Source organism: Panulirus ornatus, chromosome 67 (genome assembly GCF_036320965.1).
Source record: "Panulirus ornatus isolate Po-2019 chromosome 67, ASM3632096v1, whole genome shotgun sequence".
In the NCBI taxonomy this organism is placed as follows: Eukaryota; Metazoa; Arthropoda; class Malacostraca; order Decapoda; family Palinuridae; genus Panulirus; species Panulirus ornatus.
Genome location: NC_092290.1, coordinates 19,626,767 through 19,640,156, shown reverse-complemented (window position 1 = coordinate 19,640,156; position 13,390 = coordinate 19,626,767). Strand labels below are relative to the sequence as shown.

The 13,390-nt window shown below is 42.4% G+C and overlaps 1 protein-coding gene across 1 annotated transcript in view; it reads left to right on the top strand.

Annotated features, from left to right (window-relative positions):
- Positions 1-766: 766 nt before the first annotated feature.
- Positions 767-13,390, top strand: part of LOC139747138 (nuclear transcription factor Y subunit alpha-like) — a 211,476-nt gene continuing 198,852 nt past the window's right edge. The window contains exon 1 of the mRNA XM_071659059.1: positions 767-2,354. The gene's annotated coding sequence lies outside the window, so the exon portion shown is untranslated. The remainder of the gene's footprint in view (positions 2,355-13,390) is intronic.

The following is a 13,390-nucleotide window of genomic DNA, read 5'->3' as shown; positions in this document are numbered from 1 at the left end:
AATTTTTGGGATTGAAACCATGCTGTGTGGGGTAGAGTGGGGTGTTTGATTCTTTTGTGTTCCATCTTTTCACTGAGTTCGGATACTGAGCACAGAAGCGAAACAGTGTGGTAGGAGGAGAGGAAGGTGGTTTGGAGGGCTTTGGTTTTCGTATTACTCTGGCAAGTTTCCAGATGTTAGGGATTTGACTTTGTAACCAGGAGTTGAAGATATGTCAGTGCTTGGCTGGCAACTGGGCCACTGCGTCTTATGTTAAAGTTCTATATGTTGTCAGGGCCTGGAGCAGGAGAGCTCTTTAAGGTATTAATTGCAATGACTGTATCAGTGGGAGTGAAGAATAGGTGGGCAGTTGGATTGGATGGATCTAGTGTGTTTTTTTCGTGGCTTTCCTGTTTAGAGGTGAGGTTGGTTTTTTTTAGTAGTCTCATAAGTATGTTTTTGTGTTCTCTGGGAGAAGAGATTTAATTGGAATAGGTCAGGAATGCTTCATGAGTCGAGGGTGCTACTGGACTGCTGCTAGATAAGTTGATTTCCTTTGTGCGCCATCTGTGGCTCGTTGTGTTGGGGAAGGAATGTCAATTTTTAGTTCGTCTTTCAGTGATTCGTTAGTGATGTTGTTTTTCCTTTGTGCAGATATACCTTTTTTTTCATTCTAAATTTGCTATAATTTGGCAAGATGCTGAATTGTGCCGAAGGTGCCAAATTTTCCACCATGGGTCATCCCGTGGCTTGGGACCGAGACGGTCTAGTCGACCGCCGGGCTTGGATGTGGTTGTTTGTGTCCCTCGCAATCCTTTGCTACACTCCAGTCATTTCGTGATATATTATGGCTTTCATGCCGGGTCCAAGGGACTCTTAAAGCGTCTTCCAAGAAATACATTGGAAGCCAAGTGAAAAACATGGGTGTATGTTTTGGAAATGTTAGTGGTGGACTGGTGCTGGTGTCCCTCTGGATAGCTTAAGATCGGCTTTATAGTACGTTCTAGTTTGTTGAGAACAGTTCTGGGTTCTTTAAGAACAGTTAGTAAAGCTGAGAGAAAATGAAAGGAAATTTGAAGTCCCAGGAGAAACTATATCTAAAAAAAGAAAAAAAAAATGAGTGAATAACACTGGAGACGGCGGAGTGGAAGTGGTGGGAGGCGTGTACGTGCAGTCTGCAGGTCATGGTTCGAGTTGACATTTACCTGTGGCTTGGATCCATGCTAGTGCTGAATGGCTTCATAAATTAATAAGGAACACTGCGTGACGGGCTTGAAAATAGAGGCGCTAAGTGGTGGTATTGGCAGTGGTCAGTCTTTCAGGCAAAAGTTTTAAGTCTTTGAAGTAGATAAAAGTGAACCATTGTAATACTCCGAGGTAAAGGCTCGGCCTCCAAGCAATATCTGGAAACTTGTGCAAGACAAGTGATGTGATTATAGATTTTCAGATGGTTAGCACCATAGATTTCCTGATAGTCAAGTTGAAAAATGTTGAGGAATGGTTAGGTCGTCCTAAGGAAGCAGCTGGTTAACCACCATCAGACACTCTAGGACATTGTGGCAGATGTTTCAGGCATGAGTGATGACACACTGAAAGCAAGGCATCTGTTCAGGAATTTTTTCAAGGGTAAATTTTCAAAAGGGCCCATTAATGTGCGTGCAAGTAAAAGGTAACTTATCATGATGACAAAAAGTTCACGAGGAATATTACAATACACATACCAAGTATAGCCTTAGAGGGCCAAGTTTCTTGGGTCAAAAATGGCCTTTTTCTCTTAACTACTCGAGGAAGTAAGAGCCTTTTGGGGGAATTACCCACCTTCTGTGTTAACAGATGCCAAGAGTTAAAAATGCACCGTGATGAGGAAACTGCAGTGAATGTTACATGCCATAAAACAAAGATTGGGGAAAGTTTGACACCATCTTGGAGTGGCTTGATCATGTAGGTGCCACAGATATGTAAAAAATATGAGTACGAAAATCTCATGAACTTATCCAAAGGCAGTCATCCAGGTCGAAATTCATGAAATTTTCGAGCCTGTTCATAAGGCACACAGTATAGCACTTATGGCTGGTCGAGGAAGGCATAGCACCTGTCTTCCACTTCTGACGGCGAAGCAAATCGGTCCACTGGCAGTGCACATTCCACCGTAGCCTCACCTTTCAACTCTATCTGAGCAGTCGCTCTTGTCATACAATGAATAGACAATATCATTAAGTTTGAATAGTGTGCAGTTTACTTGGAAGTGTCTTTTCATTGTACAATACAGTACATTAGTACTAATACGCAGTGTACCTTGTGAACCCCCCCCCCCCTCCTTGCGGAACCTGAGAATCTGGCAAATTCTTCAAAAAAAGATTTCATCCTCTTTAATGGTAAGTAATCACGTAGAGAAATTTCGATCTATTTTCTTTATTTTATACCAGTTTAATTCTTTTTTCATATATTAATCTGGCTTGGGTAAAGCTCCATATATGCTGAATTATGTAGGGTATACTCATATATTCTGTAAGATGCTGTTAGCACATATTATAATACACCAGGTCGTAGGTCAGACGTGGATACTGAACCATGGTAGCCAGTCAGCAAACACTGCCCCAAATGGATATGTCCAACACGTTCCCTGAGACAATATGAAATAGGTTGGTTGTTAATGAATGCCAAGTGGAGGTTGTTAATTGGTCAAAGGTCAGACCCCTAGCTGAGCCGATGCTATTCCTACCAGGTAGATGGTTTATGTAGGGTGAAAGGCATTTATCTCGCTAGTAACGCAGGGTTAATAGGATTCAAGGCCCCAGAGGTCAAAGACCTCATGGCTCATGGCACGAACCTTCATATCAGAATTAGAGAACAGCGAGTAAAGCTCTAAGACATGAGAAAAATATGAAGTAAAGTCATTAGAAATGCGTGTTTGAAAACTCATTGCTTCTCAGAACACATTGGACATGAGAGATTGGCGAGAATCTGAGAGTATGATTAAAGATAAGAGGGATAAAAGTAGGCCAGGAGAGATTAATGTAGTAAGAAAGCTTTTAAAGCTTTGAGGATTTCGCATAAGAATGTCAGGAAGTGATTTTTAGTTGTGTGTATGAAAGACATGTAATGTGAGTGAAGAAAGGAAATAGTTATTGCTTCACAAATTTGCACTGATAGTGAATGATATTTCTTGCAAGCAATACTATCCTTGTGCTCTGATTATGAATGTTAAATAATATATTTTGATTTTTTTGTGTACCAATACTTTATGAATAAAGCGTCATTTAATATAGTGTACAGTACTTTGATTTGTTAGTGTATTCTTTACACTTCAATAGTTTATTGATTGATTATACCACGGTTAAGGGAGAAAGTATAATGTATAAATATTTCTTGTGTGTTGTAGAAAGCGACTGAATGGGTGTGGAGATGGAAATCGTCATTTGTACTGTCACTTTCTAAAGGAGGGAAGCAAAGGTAGAGCCAAGTGAGAATTATTCTTTAAAAACATAGTCATATTTTCCTGGTACAACCTTGCTGAAGTGGCAAGCAGGTGGGGAAAAATTACTAAATTCAGCATAAGATTGGTACCTTTAATTTGTGCATCCACAATCTTTAAGGTATACAACAAATTCTAAAGATTTTCAGATGTTTTGCTTATCAGGCCTAGCTGGCCAACATTTGCTTTATATTATAACTGTGGGATGTGTGTATAGACCTGTATGAAAAGTGAGGTACGGGGGGTAAGATACTTTGGGCGAAGGTTGGCTGCAGCGTGGAGCTGACGCCACGCATCCTGCTGCTGTAGGGTGAGGGCGGGCTGTTTTCGTGTGAGGGATTGCTGTTCCACTGCCATCTGATGAATATAGTACTCAAGTTACCTGGCTAGTTTCCTTCCGCTGGACCGATTACATGGCACAGTGATACGGCCCGCCGACGGGGCAGTAATGGAAGGCTGAGAAGAATGGAGGACCATGCTGCAGCACATAACAGGAGTTAGACGAACCTTTGGCAGCAGTGCGAAGGGAGCCGACACGACTGTGAGCCGGGAGGGCGCCGCGTGACATCAACACTTGGGGAGACACACGCCAGTGAGGGGACTCAGGCAGTGCCGAGTGATCCAAGAAGTGAGGACCACCTATTGGACGTATTGCAGGAGCTGGTAACACTTGCCACAGGGGGTAGAGGCCCGCGCGTGGAGTGGGCGCCGGTGCCCGAGAAGTGTGAAGTAGGCTATTCAAAGCTGAAGTTCTGGGCGTGGAAACGCTCTGTTCTACAGGACAAGTAAGGAACCCGGTGCAATGGGTTCACCTGCTGTGTACAAGTGAACTGCAACAGATCCAGGACAACCAGTTTGGTATGGCAGAGTGGTCGTCACGAGGTCGTGGCAGAGGCAGCACGGATCGGTAAGTCCCTGTGCTGGCAGAAGTTCTTTGGTGCCGTACGGGAGCAAAATGAAGAAGACACAGTGAGGTACTTCATGAGAGTGTAGCAGGCGGTGACTTCACATGTCCTGAGTGCAGCTTTGACTGACGGCGTACGTGTTTGTGAGGAGAATGCAATCGGGCGTCAGTAATGAGTGTGAGGATTGAGAACCTGCTGGTCTCCGATGCATGAGACAGGATAGGAAGTCACGGAGGCGAAATAGAACAAGACTTACCTGGTGGTGCTGGTCGGCAGTTGGAAATGCGACGCGACGGAGTCTTCGTCACCTGCGTCCCACGGTAGCAGCGGAGCCAGCGACTTCGGGTGGCGAAGACTCGGCAAGAGGCAATGAGGCTCCTCAGGAACTCGCTGATGGAGAGTTACCTGTGAGCTAGACGAGCGGGTCTGGGAGAGGGCGGCGGGCTCCGCCAGTTAGGAAGCGCCCTGCCTACCTGAATGACCACATTCAAGTACCTAGCGTTTGGCTTTTTTTTTTTTTTTTTTTGTACGCTGAACAAAGCGATGTTGAACCCTCATTTGTAGTACCGTATATATATCCTTGCTGTATATTTTCTATTGTACTCCATTGTGTGTTTGATTATGCTTATGGGGTGTTAAGATTTCACAAATGATTGTTAATCTTGAGTGGGAGGGGTGGGGGATTTGTATATAGACCTGTAGGTTAGGTGAGGTACAGGAGGCGAGATACTATGGGCGAAGGCTGGCTGCATCGTGGAAATGGCGCCTCGCAGGGCGGGCAGCTATGGACAAGGTCTCATGTAATTTCCTTACACTGTTCTGTGAATGTAGTACTCAAGTTACCTGGCTAGTTTCCTTCTGGACCCACTATAATTAACGTTGTAACTAATATAACATTGTTGGACTTCTGTGGTGCAGTGGTTAGAGTTTCCTGACCGGGACGTATTCAAGAGCCGCCCAGGGTCGAGCATATAGGTTCGAATCCTAGTTCCAGCAGTCTGCCCACAATGAAGCCAGCTGTTCATACACCCCCGTTGGGTGATAAAATTGGTACTTGGCTCAGGTTTATTGCAGTGAAATTTATGAAAAAAGTTGGAGGGGGGGATGACTGTGTTGTTGACTGGTTGTTAAGGATATTTAATGTATATATGGCTCATGGTAAAGTGCCTGAGGATTGGCAGAATGCATGCTTAGTGCCATTGTACAAAGGCAAAGGGGACAAAGGTGAGTGCTCAAATTACAGAGGTATAAGTTTGTTGAGTATTCTTGGGAAATTTATATGGGAGGGTATTGATTGAGAGGGTGAAAGCATGTACAGAGCATCAGATTGGGGAGGAGCAGTGTGGTTTCAGAAGTGGTAGAGGATGTGTGGATCAGGTGTTTGCTTTGAAATATGTGTGAGAAATACTTAGAAAAGCAAATAGATTTGTATGTAGCATTTATGGATCTGGAGAAGGCATATGATAGCGAGTTGATAAGAGATGCTCTATGGAAGGTATTAAGAATATATGATGGGAGGCAAGTTGTTGGAAGCAGTGAAAAGTTTTTATTGAGGATGTAAGGCATGTGTATGAGTAGGAATAGAGGAAAGTGATAGGTTTCCAGTGAATGTCAGTTTGGGCAGGGGTGCGTGATGTCTCCAAGGTTGTTTGATTTCTTTATGGATGGGGTTGTTAAGGAGGTAATGCAAAGGGTTTTGGAGAGAGGTGCAAGTGTGCAGTCTGTTGTGGATGAGAGGGCTTGGGAAGTGAGTCAGTTGTTTGCTGATGATACAGCGCTGGTTGCTGATTCGGGTGAGAAACTGCAGAAGCTTGTGACTGAGTTTGGTAAAGTGTGTGACAGGAGAAAGCTGAGAGTAAATGTGAATAAGAGCAAGGTTATTAGATGCAGTAGGGTTGAGGGACAAATCAATTGGGAGATAAGTTTGAATGGAGAAAAACTGGAGGAAGCGAAGTGTTTTAGATATCTGGGAGTGGATTTGGCACCGGATGGAACCATGGAAGCGGAAGTGAGTTACAGGGTGGGGGAGGGGGCGAAAGTGCTGGGAGAATTGAAGAATGTGTGGAAGGCGAGAACTTTATCTCAGAAAGCAAAAATAGGTATGTTTGAAGGAATAGTGGTTCCAACAATGTTATATGGTTGCGAGGCGTGGGGTATAGATAGAGTTGTGCGGAGGAGGGTGGATGTGTTGGAAATGAGATGTTTGAGGACAGTATGTGGTGTGAGGTGGTTTGATCGAGTAAGTAATGGAAGGGTAAGAGAGAGGTGCAGTAATAAAAAGAGTGTGGTTGAGAGAGCAGAAGAGGGTCTTTTGAATTGGTTTGGTCACATGGAGAGAATGAGTGAGGAAAGATTGACAAAGAGGATATATGCGTCAGAGGTGGAGGGAATGAGGAGAATTGGGAGACCAAATTGGAGGTGGAAAGATGGAGTGAAAAAGGTTTTGAGTGATCAGGGCCAGAACATGCGGGGGGGGGGGGGGGTGAAAGGCGTGCAAGGAATAGAGTGAATTGGAACAATGTGGTATACCATGGTTGACGTGCTGTCAATGGATTGAACCAGGGCTTGTGAAGCATCTGTGAGGCCTGGATGTGGAAAGGGAGCTGTGGTTTCGATGCATTATTACATGACAGCTAGAGACTGAGTGTGAACGAATGTGGCCTTGTCTTTTCCTAGCGCTACCTCGAGCACATGCAAGGAAACAGATGAAAGAATGGCCCAACCCACCCACATACACATGTATATACATACACATCCACACATACATACCTATACATCTCAACGTATACATATATATACACACACAGACATATACATATATACACAATTCATACTGTCTGGCCTTATTCATTCCCTTCCACTCCCCGCCACACATGAAATGAAAACCCCCTCCCCCCGCATGTGAGCGAGGTAGTGCTGGGAAAAGACAACAAAGGCCACATTGATTCACACTTAGTCTCTAGCTGTCATGTATAATGCACCAAAACCACAGCTCCCTTTCCACATCCAGGCCCCAAAGAACTTTCCATGGTTTACCCCAGATGTTTCACATGCCCTGGTTCATTCCATTGACAGCACGTCAAGCCCTGTATATCACATTGATCCAATTCACTCTATTTCTTGCACGCCTTTCACCCTCCTTCCCCCAAAATTATAAACTAACTAAGCCAGTGATAAGCTCAAACACAAGTGATACACAAAAACTGTATCACAGGGTATTTTGCAATTTTCATTTTTTTATCTTAAATACAGTTAAAGGTTCCTAACATCAGTCATTTTTATTTATTTTATTTTTCTTTGTCGCTGTCTCCCGCGTTTGCGAGGTAGCGCAAGGAAACAGACGAAAGAAATGGCCCAACCCACCCCCATACACATGTATATACATACATGTCCACACACGCAAATATACATACCTATACATATCAATGTACACATATATATACACACAGACACATACATATATACCCATGCACACAATTCACACTGTCTGCCTTTATTCATTCCCATCGCCACCTCACCACACATGGAATACCATCCCCCTCCCCCTCATGTGTGCGAGGTAGCGCTAGTAAAAGACAACAAAGGCCCCATTCGTTCACACTCAGTCTCTAGCTGTCATGCAATAATGCTGGAAACCACAGCTCCCTTTCCACATCCAGGCCCCACACAACTTTCCATGGTTTACCCCAGACGCTTCACATGCCCTGATTCAATCCACTGACAGCACGTCAACCCCGGTATACCACATCGATCCAATTCACTCTATTCCTCGCCCGCCTTTCACCCTCCTGCATGTTCAGGCCCCGATCACTCAAAATCTTTTTCACTCCATCTTTCCACCTCCAATTTGGTCTCCCACTTCTCCTCGTTCCCTTCACCTCCGACACATATATCCTCTTGGTCAATCTTTCCTCACTCATTCTCTCCATGTGCCCAAACCATTTCAAAACACCCTCTTCTGCTCTCTCAACCACGCCCTTTTTATTTCCACACATCTCTCTTACCCTTACATTACTTACTCGATCAAACCACCTCACACCACACATTGTCCTCAAACATCTCATTTCCAGCACATCCACCCTCCTGCGCACAACTCTATCCATAGCCCACGCCTCGCAACCATACAGCATTGTTGGAACCACTATTCCTTCAAACATACCCAATTTTGCTTACCGAGATAATGTTCTCGACTTCCACACATTCTTCAAGGCTCTCAGGATTTTTGCCCCCTCCCCCATCCTATGATTCACTTCCGCTTCCATGGTTCCATCCGCTGCCAGATCCACTCCCAGATATCTAAAACACTTTACTTCCTCCAGTTTTTCTCCATTCAAACTTACCTCCCAATTGACTTGACTCTCAACCCTACTGTACCTAATAACCTTGCTCTGATTCACATTTACTCTTAACTTTCTTCTTTCACACACTTTACCAAACTCAGTCACCAGCTTCTGCAGTTTCTCACATGAATCAGCCACTAGCGCTGTATCATCAGGGAACAACAACTGACTCACTTCCCAAGCTCTCTCATGCACAACAGACTTCATACTTGCCCCTCTTTCCAAAACTCTTGCATTCACCTCCCTAACAACCCCATCCATAAACAATTTAAACAACCATGGAGACATCACACACCCCTGCCGGAAACCTACATTCACTGAGAACCAATCACTTTCCTCTATTCCTACACGTACACATGCTTTACATCCTCGATAAAAACTTTTCACTGCTTATAACAACTTGCCTCCCACACCATATATTCTTAATACCTTCCACAGAGCATCTCTATCAACTCTATCATATGCCTTCTCCAGATCCATAAATGCTACATTCAAATCCATTTGCTTTTCTAAGTATTTCTCACATACATTCTTCAAAGCAAACACCTGATCCACACATCCTCTACCACTTCTGAAACCACACTGCTCTTCCCCAGTCTGATGCTCTGTACATGCCTTCACCCTCTCAATCAATACCCTCCCATATAATTTACCAGGAATACTCAACAAACTTATACCTCTGTAATTTGAGCACTCACTCTTATCTCCTTTGCCTTTGTACAATGGCACTATGCACACATTCCGCCAATCCTCAGGCACCTCACCATGAGTCATACATACATTAAATAACCTTACCAACCAGTCAACAATACAGTCACCCCCTTTTTTAATACATTCTACTGCAATACCATCCAAACCTGCTGCCTTGCCGGCTTTCATCTTCCGCAAAGCTTTTACTACCTCTTCTCTGTTTACCAAATCATTTTCCCTAACCCTCTCACTTTGCACACCACCTCGACCAAAACACCCTATATCTGCCACTCTATCATCAAACACATTCAACAAACCTTCAAAATACTCCCTTCATCTCCTTCTCACATCACCACTACTTGTTATCACCTCCCCATTAGCGTCCTTCACTGAAGTTCCCATTTGCTCCCTTGTCTTACACACTTTATTTACCTCCTTCCAGAACATCTTTTTTTTTTTTTTTTTTTTTTATACTTTGTCGCTGTCTCCCGCGTTTGCGAGGTAGCGCAAGGAAACAGACGAAAGAAATGGCCCAACCCCCCCCCATACACATGTACATACACACGTCCACACACGCAAATATACATACCTACACAGCTTTCCATGGTTTACCCCAGACGCTTCACATGCCTTGATTCAATCCACTGACAGCATGTCAACCCCTGTATACCACATCGCTCCAATTCACTCTATTCCTTGCCCTCCTTTCACCCTCCTGCAAGGAATAGAGTGAATTGGAGCGATGTGGTATACAGGGGTTGACGTGCTGTCAGTGGATTGAATCAAGGCATGTGAAGCGTCTGGGGTAAACCATGGAAAGCTGTGTAGGTATGTATATTTGCGTGTGTGGACGTGTGTATGTACATGTGTATGGGGGGGGGTTGGGCCATTTCTTTCGTCTGTTTCCTTGCGCTACCTCGCAAACGCGGGAGACAGCGACAAAGTATAAAAAAAAAAAAAAAAAAAAAAAAAAAAAAAAAAAAAAAAAAAAAAAAAAATTATTCTCCGTAAAATTTAATGATACTCTCTCACCCCAACTCTCATTTGCCCTCTTTTTCACCTCTTGCACCTTTCTCTTGACCTCCTGTCTCTTTCTTTTATACATCTCCCACTCAATTGCATTTTTTCCTTGCAAAAATCGTCCAAATGCCTCTCTCTTCTCTTTCACTAATAATCTTACTTCTTCATCCCACCACTCTCTACTCTTTCTAATCAACCCACCTCCCACGCTTCTCATGCCACAAGCATCTTTTGCGCACTCCATCACTGATTCCCAAAATACATTCCATTCCTCCCCCACTCCCCTTACTTCCATTGTTCTCACCTTTTTCCATTCTGTACTCAGTCTCTCCTAGTACTTCCTCACACAAGTCTCCTTCCCAAGCTCACTTACTCTCACCACCCTCTTCAGCCCAACATTCACTCTTCTTTTCTGAAAACCCATACAAATCTTCACCTTAGCCTCCACAAGATAATGATCAGACATCCCTCCAGTTGCACCTCTCAGCACATTAACATCCAAAAGTCTCTCTTTCGCGCGCCTGTCAATTAACACGTAATACAATAATGCTCTCTGGCCATCTCTCCTACTTACATACGTATACTCATGTATATCTCGCTTTTTAAACCAGGTATTCCCAATCACCAGTCCTTTTTCAGCACATAAATCTACAAGCTCTTCACCATTTCCATTTACAACACTGAACACCCCATGTATACCAATTATTCCCTCAACTGCCACATTACTCACCTTTGCATTCAAATCACCCATCACTATAACCCGGTCTTGTGCATCAAAACCACTAACACACTCATTCAGCTGCTCCCAAAACACTTGCCTCTCATGATCTTTCTTCTCATGCCCAGGTGCATATGCACCAATAATCACCCATCTCTCTCCATCAACTTTCAGTTTTACCCATATTAATCGAGAATTTACTTTCTTACATTCTATCACATACTCCCACAACTCCTGTTTCAGGAGTACTGCTACTCCTTCCCTTGCTCTTGTCCTCTCACTAACCCCTGACTTTACTCCCAAGACATTCCCAAACCACTCTTCCCCTTTACCCTTGAGCTTCATTTCACTCAGAGCCAAAACATCCAGGTTCCTTTCCTCAAAGAGAAAAGTCTGAAAACAAACGCAGAACACCTTCTGGTATACTTTGAGCTTCAAAGGTCCAAAGTCACTTATTAGAATAGTGCCTTACTCTGCTTTCCAGCTAGGTTTTACAAGCTGATCTTTTATGAGTTTGGTAAAGTGTGTGAAAGAAGAAAGTTAAGAGTAAATGTGAATAAGAGCAAGGTTATTAGGTACAGTAGGGTTGAGGGTCAAATCAATTGGGAGGTAAGTTTGAATGGAGAAAAACTGGAGGAAGTAAAGTGTTTTAGATATCTGGGAGTGGATCTGGCAGCGGATGGAATCATGAAAGCGGAAGTGGATCATAGGGTGGGGGAGGGGGCGAAAATTCTGGGAGCCTTGAAGAATGTGTGGAAGTCGAGAACATTATCTCGGAAAGCAAAAATGGGACATACTACCTATCTCTCCTTTTTTCACATCTTGGTTACATCCACACACATTTAGACACCCCAGTCTGAGTCTACGAGGAGGATGAGCACTCCGTGCGTGACTCCTTCTGTTTCCCATTTTTAGAAAGTTAAAATACAAGGAGGGGAGGATTTCTGGCCCTCTGCTCCCATCCCCTCATTCTCATAAAATTGAATACAACTGTATAACTGAAATAAGTTTATTATGAGACCAGCAACCATTTTTGAATGAAAATGTATATTATATTTGATAGCATAATACAGCTGATAGCAATGAATGAGTAAGGAGGAATTTTTGATGATACAAATTGAAAAGCTTTTGAAAAAAATTTCATTGTAAACATATATCAGTTTTGAGAAAGTGGTGAAATTGACAAGATTATTAAATCTACATAGATATGCATTATTTCTTTTTCTTGTAAGGGATTAAAAAGGTATTAATCATCATTACATTTACTGTGTATTGTATAGCTCAAGGTGGTAGGGGGTAATGCTCCATTGTCCTCTCTCTGGATACACACCCTGATCACAGGACACATACCAACCAGACACTTGCCTGTAGTCACTTGTCCTCCACAGGAAGCTATAATGATTACTTAGTGTAATATCAGGAGAAACAAGAAACATGGAAAACTTGATATGAGGTTGAGATCAGTCCTAGATAAACCAAGAATAGATGATTAATGAATGGAGATGGCAGTTTAAATAGTCTCATTCATCAAGCATGATATATAGTGAGCACTTTGTGCAAAAGACATTTTACTAGGCATGTAATGTATAACATTCTTTGACAAGTAGATTTATTATTCAGTTCTTTACATAAATCTTTGCATTAACAAAATGATATTCAAAGGTATTGGATGGATTCAGTCAGGTACATAATTTGACAATGGTTATCAATATTACTGGATGGTTTAAAACAAGTGTTTATCTTCATAACATCTATAGGGCATTTACAAAAATTACTAACTAAAAAAAAATAATCTATATTAATAATCTAAATAGTTAGTTAAGTAACATTAAAATCAACCAGCCTGGATGATATACATGAATAATCAGCAAAGTAACATTAAAATCAACCAGCCTGGATGATATATACATGTTCTAGAAATATACGTCTTAACTAGGACATGTACATCTTCACTGACAGTCAAGATTATAGACATATACATCTTAGCTAGGACATATACATCTTCACTAACAGTCAAGATTCTAAGTCTATTCACCAGTATGTTTAATGTATTACAATGCTTAACTAAGGCAAAATATATGTTTAATGTGTTATGATACATATCAAAGGCAAAATACTTGATCTTGCTCTTTGCTTTTATTTTTTTATTGAAATTTTAATGTCTTGTTTCCAGATTTTTTTTTCAAATTTTCTCCAAATGGACAAATAAAGAAATTAAAGGATAAATACAATTCTGTTTAAATCAAGGGCAAATTATGAATAC